Source organism: Carcharhinus amblyrhynchos, chromosome 14, assembly GCF_965287045.1.
Source record: "Carcharhinus amblyrhynchos chromosome 14, sCarAmb.v2.hapA, whole genome shotgun sequence".
NCBI classification, from domain to species: Eukaryota; Metazoa; Chordata; class Chondrichthyes; order Carcharhiniformes; family Carcharhinidae; genus Carcharhinus; species Carcharhinus amblyrhynchos.
Window position 1 is genome coordinate 52,251,932 of NC_137337.1, and position 14,569 is coordinate 52,266,500.

Below are 14,569 nucleotides of genomic sequence, written 5' to 3' on the forward strand. Positions count from 1 at the left end.
AACCCATCGACTGTCTGCTATCTGTGACTCCTTTCTATTTTGCAACAGGAATCTCTGCACTCTGACTCCTTTCTGCAAGCCCTTGAACAGGAATGTTCCCATCAGTAGCCATTGCAGTGAGGACCGAGGACAATAATGACCCTTCCAAACAATGCCACCCCCAACTTCTGAGTCTTTTTGCAAACCATCCCTAAAGTGCCACACAAACAAGGCATCTCCTCCCACTCTGCCACCCCTCCCCTCCACCCCATTCAGGCGTCTGTGTGGACTCTTTCCAGTGGACGATGTGATGTGCCTTTGGCCCCCTTGTTTATCAATGTTTAATGCACCCTTGTGAGGCTGCAGCTTCCCACCCTTCAGTATTTCCTCTGCCTTCCAGCGTTCATTCATTCATCATCCTCCAGCTTCTTGCCCTTCTACCTGCCTTTGTTCTTCCTCCCCTCCACAATGTTTGCCCTTCTCTTCTGCCCTTGCAAAGCCTTCCCTTCTCATTGCCTCCCTTGTGTTTGCCCTTCCCCCCAACCTCTGACTTTGGACAGCCTTCTCTATCTATTGCTGTCCCCCAGCCCCCAGTATACATCAGCTCCACCCTCAACTCGCACCCTATCCACGATGAACTTTAACTCAATCAAAGTGGGGGCCACATGAGTCCCACTGCATAATGCTGTCCATACAGGCAGTTTCAGCACAAAGCAGTAAGACACCAACTGTATAGTCTCAGCAGTGATGCGTCAAACACAATAAGATTGGTGCAGTGCCATGGAAAATAGGACGTGCATGTTGGATCACCTCAAAGTCATGGACAAACGGAAGTCTGACTTGCACACGCCACTCATTTTCAAATGTAATTTTCCACTCGCAAGAGCGTAAGGAGTGAAGAGACTCTGGTGAGCAGCCATTTTAATAAGTATTCATGAGATGCAAGTGAATGCAAATGACATTGACACCACCAGGCAGCCAGAAAGCTGGGCAACCATTAACCTGCCATTGGGTGAATAGCAAATTATTTTTACGCTGACAGATTTCCAACTTTTTGCTTGCCACTAGATGTTTTTATTCCTGCCCCAATGCAGACAGGATGGGGAAATTCCACCCAGAGCCTAATTTCAATATTTGAATAATAGACCCACCTTTAGAAAGGCATGAAAAATAAAGAACAGTCAACATGGATTTGTCAGGGGAAGGCAGCATCTGGCTAATTTGACTGAAATTTTTGAAAAGTTAAGGAGGAAGATTGATGAAGCCGCATGTTTGTGGAAGTCCATATCATGAAAGAGTAGAGAGGTTAATCTAGAAATGTATAAAACACTAATTCAAACTCAGCTACAGTACCATGTGCAGTGGTGGTTGCCACAAAATAGGAATGATGTGATCACACTAGAGCGGGTACAAATGGAGGTTTAGACACATGTTTTCATTTAGCAATGAAGAAAATTTGAATTGACTATGGGTTGTTTTCTTTGGAACAGAGGAAGCTGGAAGGAGATTTAATTGAGCTGCATCAAAATACGAGCAGCCTAGATAGAGCAGATAAGAGGGACCTATTTCCATGTGCAAATGGGGTCAATAACCAGGGAACATAAGATTTAAATAATTGGAGATAATTCTTCACCCACAAGGCATTTTTCTGTTTTTGTTTTCTTACAAGCCAATGCAAACAAAATACCAAATGAAACCCAGCAAATAGGAACAATACCTATATTAACAAGTTCCTTTCTCAGCACAGATTAGAAATTAAGAACCTAATAATTTACTCAATACATGTTCTGTCTTCCCAAGGGAGGCCAAATAATTCCACCACATAAAATAAAGTCTTCCACCATTCACTTGTTCATTCGAATTCCTTTGTTACAGTAAAACAGAAATACTTTTATTAAACTTTCAACTTGGTCCATCAAGTTAGAGATGTCAATTTCACAGTTCTTTTAGTGAAAGAATAAGTCTAACATCCAATGAGCTGTGGGAGGCAACAGGACCCAGCTACCAAAACCAAACTTGTCACAAATAAAGCAATTCAAACAAGAGGCAGCTATCAAAACAAAATTACAGCAGCCATTTTTCCCCAAGGAGGTGCAACTGTGCTAGATAACTTTCAGCAGCTTCTGTACCATGTCTAGTCTGTATTATTCCTCAACTGCATCCCTGCTTAAGCCAGCCCTTTGGCATTTCTCTGTTTCTGGGCAGAATCCTCCCATAAGGGTCGAAGGGCGGCACGGCCAGGGACCCAGGTTCAATTCCAGCTTTGGGTGACTGTCTATGGGGAGTTCGCACACTCTATCCATGTCTGCATGGATTTCTTGCAAGTGTCCCAGTTTACTCCTACAATCCAATAGGTGGATCGGCCATGCTAAATTGCTCCTTAGTGTTGAAAGATATGTAGATTAGGTGAATTAGCCATGGTAAATGCAAATGGTTATGGGGTAGGGCAAGGATGTGGGCCTGAGTAAGATGATTTTGAGAGTCAGTGCAGACTTGATGGGCTAAATGGACTTCTTCTGCATTGCAGGGATTCTATGTTCTAAGGTGTTGACGGCTGGATCGAAAGCGTGTGGAACTCCCAGCTGTAGACAGGATGGTTGGCACATGTATTTGTGGAGCAGCCAGCCAATTAGATCTGGTAGTGGACCATGAAATTGAATGAAAATACTAATGGGTAAAGGATAATTAGGGACGAAGGGGGCAATCTGTTGGTAGAGCCAGAGCACATCAGCAGAGTGTTGAATGAATGTTTCATGTCCATCTTCACTCAAAAGAATAAGGCAGAGAGACTGTGTGAGGTTCTTGAGCAAATTAACTTAGAGAACAACAAGGTATTGGAGATGTTGGCAGCCTAGAAGTGAATAAAACTCCAGGTCCAAATGAATTGTGCCCTAATCTGTTGTGGGAGGCAAGGGAGGAGATTGCAGGGGCTCTTGCTCAATTTTCAATTTGTCTCTGGCCACAGTAGAGATGATGTGGAGATGCCAACGTTGGACTGGGGTAAACACAGTAAGAGGTCTCACAACACCCGGTTAAACTTCAACTGGGTGTTGTGAGACTTCTTACACAGTAAAAATGCCAGACTACTGGAGAACGGCTAATATGGTTCTGCTATCTAAGTGTTGTAGAGATAAACCTGGGAACTACAGATGAGTGAGTCTCACATGAGTGGTAGGGAACCTATTAGAGAAATTTCTAAAGGAGAGCATCTATCTCCACTTGGAGAGACAGAGCTTGATCAGGAATAGTCAACATGGCTGCGAGAGGTCATGTCTAACAAATATTACTGAACTTTTTGATGAGGTGACCAGACGTGTAGATGAGGGTAGTGAAGCTGATGTAGTTTATATGGATTTCAGCAAGGACTTTGACAAGGTCCCACATCACAGACTTGTAATGAAGGTAATTTCACATGGGATACAGGATGATTTAATAATGTGGATTCAACATTGGCTCAGTTGTAGAGTTGAGGATGATGACAGAAGGCTGCTTTAGTTACTGGAAGCCAGTGCCCAGTGGCGTACCACGGAGATCTGTGTTGGACTCCCTATTATTCATTATTTGCATATATGACATTGATGACAATGTGGGGAGTAGGATTAGTAAGTTTGCGGATGACACAAAGATTGGACAAGTGGTTAACAGTGAGGCAGTATGTCTTGGGCTACAAGACATAGACAGAATGATCAAATGAGCAGATAAGTGACAGATGGAAATTTAACCCCTGAAAAGTATAAGATGACACACCTTGGAAGGAGTAATTTGACAAGGAAGTATTCAACGAATGGTGGGAGGTTCTGTGGAACAATGGCATGTTTGTCCACAGATTTCTGTAAGCAGAAAGGCATGTTAGTGGGGTGGTGAAAAAGGCACATGGGATACTTGCCTTTATCAGTCAAGGCATAGCTTATAAAAGCAGGGAAGTCATGTTGGAATTGTACAGAACTTTGTTGAGGCCACAGCTAGAGTATGGTGTGCAGTTCTGGTCGCTGAGTTATTGGAAGGATGTGATTGCACTAGAGTGGATGCAAAGGAAACTCACCAGGATGCTGCCTGGGATGAAACATTTAAGTTATGAAGAGAGGTTGGAAATGCTTGGATTGTTTTTGTTGGAGCAAAGAAGACTGAGAGGTGATCTAATTGAGGTGTACAGGATTATGAGGGGTATAGGCAGTGGATAAAGAGCAGCTGCTCCCTTAGTTAAAGAGTCAGTCATGAGGGGACACAAGTTCAAGGTGAGGAGCACGAAATTGGGGGGGTGCTTTTACGCTGAGTCTGGAATGTGCTGCCAGGGAAAATGGTAGGGATGGGTTGCCTCACATCCTTTTAAAAGGATGAGAACCTGGCACGTCATAACACTCAAGGCTGTTGGGCCAAGTGCTGGTAAATGGGATTAGGTGGGAGGTCAGGTGTTTCACACATATTGGTGTAGACTCAATTGGCTTGAGGACTTTTTCTGCACTGCATGATTCCATGAGGGGAATCCCCCTCCCAGTGAAACTGGCTTCTCCTGCAAATCAGAAGACTTCATGGGGGTCTTCTCACACCTACAGCTTCTGAGAGAGAGAGAAAGGGCAATCCCTTCTTCAGAATGGAGTGCTGCTGTGATTTGGAAGCCTTTCAGGTGCCATGGGGACATGGAGATTAAATTGACCAGGCCAATTCAAAGTTTTTATATTACACTGAAAAGAATTTTGATCAGAAAGCTGCTTGAATGCAACATGCCAGTAGTGATCTTCGGGTTTCTCAGAGCTTGAAAGGGCAGTCCAGACGCGAGACCTGCGCAAGGATATTTTGGCCCTGGAGGGAGTGCAGAGGAGGTTTACTAGGCTGATACCGGAGTTGAGGGGATTGAGCTATGAGGAGAGGCTGAATAAACTAGGCTTGTACTCGTTAGAGTTTAGAAGAATGAGGGGAGATCTCATTGAGACGTATAAGATGATGAATGGGATGGGTAGGATAGAGGTGGAGAGACTCTTCCCGCTCAAAAAAGACAGTAGGACTAGGGGGCACAGCCTCAAGATAAAGGGGAGGCGGTTTAGAACAGAGTTGAGGAGGAACTTCTTCACTCAAAGGGTGGTGAATCTCTGGAATTCTCTGCCCGTTGAAGTGGTGGAGGCTGCCTCGCTAAATATTTTTAAGAAGCGGGTTGATGGGTTCTTGATAAGAGAGGGGATTAAGGGTTATGGGGAGAGGGCGGGAAAGTGGAACTGAGCTACAACAGATCAGCCATGATCTTATTGAATGGCGGGGCAGGCTCGAAGGGCTAGATGGCCTACTCCTGCTCCTATTTCTTATGTTCTTATGTTCTTATGTTCTTATGAGACCTCTATTCCCAGGGGAGAGGCCTGAAGTCAACATTTTGCACCCAATCCAAGTACACTCAATCCCCAGGTTCCTTGGGGGCTCTCCCTCTGCAGCCTGGCAGCAGCAGAGGGTCACCTGGGCAGTGTACTTACTTGCTTGACCGCCTCCTTCCCCCGCCTCAGGGTCCAACGTGCTAGATCTGGTTATCACTGCAGGATGTCAGTGCAAGGTTGGTGCTGCCAAGGAGCGGGACCTGGAGGGGGGCTTAAGGGATGGGCCTGAGGGTCCTTATATCAGAGTCTTTGTCTGGTGGGGGTGGGAGGTGGATCATTCTCACGTGTAGTATGGGGGGTGGGGGGGTTACCCATTCTCTCACTGGTGGGGTGCAGATGGAGGGGGAAGTGTGTGCTGAGGGGTTCTAAGTGCTCCCCTGGTCGTGGGGGGGGTCACATTTTCCGTTGTTTGGGGGAGGGGGAGGGGGGGGCCACATTGGTGATCACATAAAATTTAATAACCTTCCCTTGTTTACTTATGAAACTTCTGCAAGCCGTAAAATTACTTTACTTATTTACCTTAAAAAAACCTCACTGTAGTTCAATTACAAATGCGTACACTCAATACCTTCATGTCTCAATTCTTCCAGACAAATGGTCTCTGTTAATCTTTTTCCAGCTTAATTAAATCCTTTACACAAACAGACATCTTTATAGAACAACACAATGTTTCCCCCAAAATATCAAAAAGTAACTCTCATTCTCAGATGATCAGTGATGGATAGTCAGGAGAGAAACCAGCAAAAGGCGGAGTCTCATCATCTGGCTTCAGCAAGTGTTGATGAAGTCAACATTGTGGCCATATAGCAAATGCTGCAACTCCCAACCACATCATAGAATCCCTACAGTACAGAAGCAGGCCATTCGACCCATCAAGTCTGTACCGACAACAATCCCAGCCTATGTCCTATCCCCACAACCCCACACATTTACCCCATTAATCCCGCTAACCAACACATCCCAGAAAACTATGGGCAATTTGGCAAGGCCAATCAATTTAATCCGCACATCTTTGAACAGTGGGAGGAAACCAGAGCACCTGAAGGAAACCCACGCAGACATGGGGAGAATGTCTGCCAAGAACTACACACAGACAATGGCCCAAGCTGTGAATCGAACCCAGGTCCCTGGAGCTGTGACGCAGCAGTGCTAACCACTGTGTCACCCCATTTTTGGGGGAGGGAGATATAACAGTGCCCCAGACAATGCTGGAACTAAGTAGCAGCTGTCCATTGCTAACAGACCAAACAGCCAATCACAAAGGGTAAGCTTGCTACAAACCACATCCCCATAATAGGAATACCCATTTTCAGTCACAGAAGACATCACAATGGTCTACACAATGAAGGAGAAAGAGGAAAAAAAATGACATGGAGATGAACACAAATTTATAGATCATAGATTACAGAAACCCTACAGTGCAGAAAGAGGCCATCTGGCTCATCAAGTCTTCATCAACCACAATCCCACCCAGGCCCTACCCCCATATACCTACACATTTACCCACTAATCCCTCTAACCTATGCATCTCAGGACACTCAGGGGCAATTTAGCATGGCCCATCAACCTAACCTGCACATCTTTGGACTGTGGGAAGGATCCGAAGCACCTGGAGGAAACCCCCGCAGAAACAAGGAGAATGTGCAAACTCCACACAGATAGTGACCAAAGCCGGGAATCAAACCCTGGAACTGTGAAGCAGCAGTGCTAACCACTGTGCTACCGTGCCACCCATCTAATCTGCAAGAAACTGAATGGAACAACAATCACCTATCACCACATCTGCCGAACTGACAAAGAGATGTTCAAAACCAAGATATGGAAAAGGCCGATGAAGATTCCTAGGTGCCAGAACAACTTCAAAATCAACAGAATCAACAACAGAGCCTAATACTAACAGGAGAAGGAGGCATTAGGACTCAGACCAGCTGAACCTATGATCTCAGGGACTTGAAGGGGGAAGAGGGGGTAGTAATAATGATGCAAGTACATGGGTTAAGTTAGAATAGTTCTGATGAAGTACAGTTGACAAAGATATTATGCACTGAAATATATTGGATAAAGGCTTGAGGAATGTCTGAGGCATATCAGGTTAAAGTGGGACTAAGAACAGTACTACCTAGATAGTGGTGTAAAAGAGCACAGGACTCACACCAAGGAGTCAACCTAGTGTTGGACAGAGTTAAGTGCACAAGCAAGCATGCAGACAGCCCCTACCTTGAATCCTTCACTGCATATTGTTCTTGTCATTAAGAAACACATGGAGTTAACCTATTTAAGAGTATGAAGACTTCAAGACTACCAAACGAAACCAACACCCTGCAACAGAACATCGGAAAGCCTCCGAAGTGGAAGGCACCAGAGGAGCAGAAATTGGCTACATATAATGAAATGCAGCTAGCTGGGAAAAATGCATGTTTGAACACCAAAATTATATAGCTGTTGAAATTAAACAATTTGCTGATTGATGAGTAGATTCCATCAGATCGGATGCTTCATTATATGACAGCCCCTCCAATGGAAGACACTGCACCAAAAAGGTCCAACAAATTGGTGTCCATGTTCTGTCACATTTTGCAGCTCACTGGTTAACAATTGATCTATTAAGGTCATTGAACCACATAAAGTCAGAAGTTGGAAGACAACATAATAATCACTACTGTCAATACAATTGCAATACTTGCGATATAGCTCAACATTTGGGTTACAGAAAGGCATTTTCACTTCAAACTGAATTTACAAGCAAGTCCAATAATATAATCAAGATCAAAAAGAATATCCCTCATACACAAATAATCACTATTCTATGTGTAAATAAAACAGAACTTCTGGAATGCAATGTTCTACTATTTTACTTAAGCAGATATTTACTGCGCGTTTTCTTCCTTAATTTCTACAAATAACCATTCTGCAACCAGTTTTCACACAACAACAATGGATTACAATAAAGACATTCAAGAGATCCTCTGAGTAAAACATCAGCCTGACTTCAACTGTAGTATTGTAAATATGTCAACACTGACTTGAGATAACACATTGTGAAGAATGATTTTAAAAGTTTTTGTTACCAAATATCGTTAATATATATGTTCTGCACAATAAGAGAAATAAAATATTCACTTTTCCAAATCCAGTTTTCAAATATTCATCCTATACAATTTCATTTTTAATTTACACAGTTTATAAGTTGTGACATAAATGGTTTAAATTTAGACATTTCAAAATAATTCAGTCAGAAAGAACATAAACTTCAGTTATTATTCAGTCTAGTTACAAAATTCTAGTTGTACTTCCATGTATTATCAGTTTCCTGTTCATTTAATAAAGTTTGACATCAAGTGTAAAATCTTAGTAGAGATCTCTTCAGGAAATATATATTCCAAGAAGACGGTTATTCAAAAAAATACATATTTTGATCCAATATGATCACCCAATTTTGCTGCAACATATATTAGCTTTGCAACAGATTTACTGTCATGGAAATGCTGGTTACAGCAGCAAAATTCATGCTCTTTAGAAAATCTTTAACAGACATTTTAAAGATAGACTAACCTAATGAGTTTGAGCAAACTCTGGAACAGTCTTTAAAGTATCATCATCCTTATTAATTTTCAAAACTACTGACTGTGCCATGATAGCTGCTGCAGACCTAAAACTACAATTATAGCTAACCATTTTGCAGATATTTATGCTTAGTTGCACCACAAGCAAATTTAACATTCAATGCAGGCAAAAATTAAATTACTTGGCTACGCTACTTTAAATAAAATGTATACTGTTCTGCTATTTTTTTTCCCATTTTTAAACCAATTTCCTAAGATATATTTATTTCAATGTTTGTATATTTTTCATCTTTATGACAATCATTTTACCTTACTCCCAGGGTACTATTTTGCATGTTAATATTGTGCAAGCCGAACCACTAAACAAATGCCAGTTCTTGAAAAAAAGCTATTAATACATTCATGCAAACTTTCAATAGATTTATGGTTGTTGGAAATTCATGAAGGAATAATAGAAGTCAGAGAATTGTAGGATATAAAGACAAATAATTCTATGAGAATTATGATAATAAAAGTTGTCACTGCACATAACCTTAAGTTCCTGCTTCCTCTTCAGCCAAAATAAATACATTCACATTCAGAGCATTCTCCAAACTTAATTTTTTGTGATCAAGTGGTAAGTTAACATGACATTACTGTAAAACTGCACCATTTTCAATTAAGGTTTGAGCCAAAAAATCCAATGAGTATTTCTTCCACTTTTTTTTTCATGTGTTAAGGAGATGGAATTGGCTGCATGTGCACCCCATTCTCACCTGTTCTGATCTTACCAGGAAATACAGCATCTCTTTTGGCTTCTAGGCTTTCACCTGTCACAATCTTGAATTAGCTGCAAGGAAGTGTGCAATTGCGGTGCATAAAGAGGCATAAAATTAAGGAGAGATATTGACAGATTAAGTGAGTGGTGCAACTAAGGCAGTTGGATTTCAAAGAAGGTAAATGTGAGGTCATTCCTTTTGGGCTAATACAGTATTGAGTTTTTTTTAAAGACGGTGTAAAGCAAACAGTGGGGATCCATAGAGATTTAGGAGTGTGCATACAGATTACTGAAGTATACTGGTAAGATGCAAAATAATATTTAAAAACTAATGGAATGTTATCCTTTTATAAATTCTAAATATAAAGATGAGAAAACTCTGAAAGCTATAGAAAGCCTTTGTTAAACCAAATTTGAAGTACTGTGTGTACCATCAACAAGATGCACTGCAGCAATTTGCCAAGGTTCCATCAACAGCACCTTCCAAATCCACAAACTCTTCCAGCTGGAAGGATAAGAACAAGAGAACATCATCACCTGTAATTTGCCCTTAAAGTTACACACCACTCTGACTTGAAATCACCAATTTTCCACTGACGCTGAGCCAAACTCTTGGAAATCATTCTCAAACAGCACTGTTGGTATACCTAAACTATATGAACTATAGCATTTCAACAGGCAGTTCACCTCCACCTTCTCCAGGGTAATTAAAATGGGTAATAAATATTAGCCTATAGAAGGTACAAATCCCAATATCTTCTTTTTAAACTAGTTGCATAAACTAGGTTTGTAATTCCTGGAATATAGAAAGTTACAGGATGGTGTGATTCAGATTTTTAAGAATTTTGAAAGTAAATGCTGAGTAAACAGAAGAAAACTTTTTCTGTTGATGGGACAGCCTCAGACAAATACTTTAGAAACACATTTCTTTAGGGACATAGAATCACAGAATTGCTACAATGCAGGTGGAAGCCATTCAGCCCATTGTGTCTTCACCAGCTCTCCAAATTAGCAATTCACCTTTTGTTAGCCAAAGAGTAAATGCAGGTGGATGAAGTTGGTATACAGGTTTAATTTAATAATGCAACAGGCCCAAGGGCTTTAATGGCCAGCTCTGGTCCCAATCTGCCTGTGTCTGTTCATCCTTGGCAATTTTCTATATTTTTTCCACCATGGCAACATGGGCAGGTGAAATCAATTCAAGAAAAGGTGAGTGAGGGGACAAAATTCAGATCTCTGCTTCTTTCAGGACTGCATAGTCAGATTTCAACATGATGTAAGTTGACCATAGAAAATTTCCATCTCATTACTATTGGGCAAAAAAAAACTATCCATCCAACCCAAAATAGGAAATTTCAAGAGACGGTTACATTTGCTACTGAGACATTAAGGAATGCGATATTATGTTAAACATCAGTTACAATTACAAAAAAGTTTGAAGTTATTAAACTAAAATGTTACTACAGAATTAGTTACCCATTGATTAAAATTAACTACAGGAGACAAACAGGGAAAATGCTGTCATGTTGGAACTCAAAGTAAATTAAAGCAGAGGACAATAAACAAATTAAAATAAATCACTTGCCATTAATAAACTGGAAGATATGCATTAACAACTATCTTGACTTAAGACTGCATTGCTTTCTCGATTCCTCTGTGGCTTTTAATTTCTACAATCTCTCTCGCTTCTATGCATTCATCCGAAGTGCCCACACATCACAGACATAAGTATTCTATTACAGATTTATCTGTCCAGAGTCTCATGAAGCAGTAACAATTAACCCTCCCTTCATAGTGATTGATACAGGCTTTGCTTTCAATTTGTTCCACTACACAGATCATGAAATTCAGAGTGCACCCATCGTTACTGACCTACACTTTCACAGAGAAGGCTACATTCAGCCAAAAATAACAATTAAAATGAGAAAAATGCATCAGCATGAAACAATTCTCAAAAAATAGTGGTAGGAATAACAGTATTTTACTACAAATAAAGCCATTTTACTAATTTTAAATAATAGTGTTATTTAATGATACATTAACGAGTTTATTTACACAGACATCATGGGTTAGTTCTATACTTCAGACAAATATTTTAATACCACTGCAAGGAAGTAAAAATGTTTCCTTATTTCTTTCAGCACCAGTCAATATATGATTTATTAATAAGGCAGCTAATAATTAGAGTGATTAAAAACTTCAGTGCTGACTCAATATGTCAAAATGCCTCCTTCAGCACGGTAAAGATTCTGTGATTCTGTGAATAATTCTACCTGGCAATAAACAGGCTTCTTCTGATCAGGCATACTGCTGTAAGTCAGTAAGCAACAGTATACAAAAATTGACTGGTCTTGAGGAATGTATTTCCCCAATGTTGATCTCCATTTTCCAGGAATCAAAAAGTGTACTGTCATACGCAAAAACAAACATGATTGTGCAACCAATATGACTATTGAAATAATCAAGATCATTATTGCAGGAAATTGCTGTAACTGCAAGTTTAATATTTAGCTTAAGTTGTCCATTCTCATTTCACTACAGTGAACAGATTACCAAATATTCCAGGGGGCAATATCTGTAACATCAAAATGAAACAATCACAGTCATATCATTATAGAAGTTATCAATCTCCTTTTCGATTACAACATTTTGCAATAATTCAGCAAGACAGCAAAAAAAGGGTGATGTTCCTCCCTTTCCATTGCACATGCTTTTATTTCACTTCCTACGGAAAGGGCGGCATGGTGGCACAGTGTTTAGCACTGCTGCCTCACTGCGCCAGGGACCAAGATTCAATTCTGGCCTCAGGTCACTGTCTGTGTGGAGTTTGCACATTCTCCCCTAGTCTGCATGGGTTTCCGCCGGGAGCTCAGGTTTTCTCCCACAATCCAAAGATGTGCAGGTCAGGTTGATTGGCCATGCTAAATTGACTCCAGTGTCAGGGAGAGTAGCAGGGTAAATATGAGGGATTATAGAAATCGGGCCTTGGTGGGATTGTGGTCGGTGCAGACTCACTGGACCAAATGGCCGCCTTCTGTATTGCAGGGATTTTGTGATTCCTGTTCTGTTTGAAGTGAAAAAAAGCATGTGCTGTGGACAGGAAGAGTGGGTTTATTTAAACAGCCTCGATTTCTCCTCTCACCGTAAACAGAAAGGTGTTTTGATTTCCTTCTTCATAAATGGTGGCGTATTTCCCAACACCCCCTCCCCCCCCAATTTCTATAGGATCCAATATCTATTAATAACCCAGAGCAAATGCATGATAGGATGAAAACATAAACATTAATTTATTTGCATACACACGCTCAAAACGTGGGAGGGGTGGTCGCTACATAGCCCCCTCATAAAGTAAAGAGAAATAGAAAGTGAAAGATTTATAGAGCAAAGACCACAGAGAAAAAAATTGTTTCATGTGACCAAATGAAATCAGAGTTCAATGGCGCATTCCTTCAGAGGTCAGCAGGCTGAACTGGTGCTGAATAATTCACTTTCCAATAGAGTTGACTACTACAATGAGATAGGCACATAGAGATGAATCTTTTTTGGAGGTAATGGTACTTAAGTTCAGACGTTCCAGTTGAAAAAGCAAAGATGGGGGCCAGGTATTCAACCTGGAAAGACCCCCTTTTTGATGCTGCTGCTAGGTCGATGGAAAGATGGCAGACTGAGTTTTGCAGCTTCACTAGGCAATGTTACCGATTCCACCAGTTAAGAATGACATGCCAAATGACTCCTACCCTCCACTTTGGCTTTGACGAAGTGTGTGTATCCCTTCGTGTGGGTCATTTGTCCTAGCAGTTGAATTGATATCAGTTGGTCAGGCCTGGCTTACAAAATATAGGTGGCCTTATATAGATCTCTTTGATGGCTTCAGCCATTTTAAAAGGTTACTGTCCAATTTTTAAAATGTTAGAAATTAGCCAAGAGCATATAAATTATGGAAGTATAGAGTGTGAGGTCTTGGCCCTGTTAATGAATGCATAACAAAAAAATACAGTAGAAAGAACATAACATTACTTGAAAGACAACTGTGTATAAAACAAACTCATATCCTGTCCAATAATAAAATGGTTAAATAATAAATCAATAAATAAGTTAGTTTAAAATATGTAATACTTGTAAATACTTGAATGAAATATTAGAAGCAAAACAAATAAAGTTAATGCTAAGAAACCTCGCCTGAAATAAAGGAAACATAACTAGTATTACAACCTATTACGTACCGTAAACATTTAAAGAGAGATCCAAACATCCATCAACTAACCAACAGAACGTCATAAGATTTCACATTTTTAACAAAACCAATAGCAGTTCTCAGTTTTTACATCAGGATTTCCCATTCTGAACAATCCTATTCGTGTGCTCTGCCGACTTCAGGGATTTGTGAATAGATACCACAAGATCCACCCATCTGTTCCTCTGAGCTCTCCAGTGTCCATTCATTAAATACTCATCTTGTTCTTTCTTCTAAAGTGCATCACCTCACACTTTACAGGGTTAAATACCATCTGCCACTGCTCTGTCCATTTGACCAACCCAGCTTCTTCAATATTAACCATCCAACTAATCTTGGTGTCATCTGCAAATTTGCTAAACATTTCCCCAACATTTTCATCTATATCACTGATTTTTTTATGAAGTTGGTCTTTGTTTGAAAAGGGCTGCAGGGAAAAGCCTGGGAGCTACAGGCTGGTAAGCCTAACATCTGCAGTGGGTAAGTTATTAGAAGGTAATCTGAGAGACAAACAGGCAAGGACTTGTTAGGGATAGTCAGCAAGGCTCTGTGAGTGGGAAAGTATGTCTCACAAATTTGACTGAGTTTTTTGAAAGGGTAACCAAGAAGGTAGAAGAGGGCATTGCACTTGACGTTATCCATATGATCTTTAGCAAAGCCTTTGGCAAGGTACCAC

General features: G+C 40.8%; 1 protein-coding gene across 5 annotated transcripts in view; it reads right to left on the minus strand.

Annotated features, from left to right (window-relative positions):
- npas3 (neuronal PAS domain protein 3) overlaps positions 1–14,569 on the minus strand; it is a 1,239,764-nt gene that overhangs the window by 1,173,441 nt on the left and 51,754 nt on the right. The gene's annotated exons all lie outside the window — the stretch shown is intronic.